The sequence below is a fragment of the Penaeus monodon genome, chromosome 29, assembly GCF_015228065.2.
Source record: "Penaeus monodon isolate SGIC_2016 chromosome 29, NSTDA_Pmon_1, whole genome shotgun sequence".
NCBI lineage: Eukaryota > Metazoa > Arthropoda > Malacostraca > Decapoda > Penaeidae > Penaeus > Penaeus monodon.
The window spans coordinates 26,142,937-26,143,250 of NC_051414.1; positions in this window are offsets into that span (position 1 = coordinate 26,142,937).

The window sequence follows — 314 nt, forward strand, 5'->3', positions numbered from 1 at the left end:
TTATATAGCTGTCGTTAAAATATATCAAATAGGATACTAAATTAAGATACTAAAACACCAAATATGTTTTTGCAAGTTTTACTTATGTGCTGGTCATTGCAACAAGCTACCATTATGATGCAGAAAACCCAGAGGATCCTTCAGCTCCTGGAACGAGGTCATTCCTCCTAATCAGAGACGGGGAAATCACCATCACCATCACCATCTTAGCTTAGCCTTGGGACTCTTACCAATGATGAAGGATGGCTTACGGATTGTACGATTGAATGGTGGAGTAATTTCCGGTGTACGGTCCGCGTCTGCTTCCTCTTGAC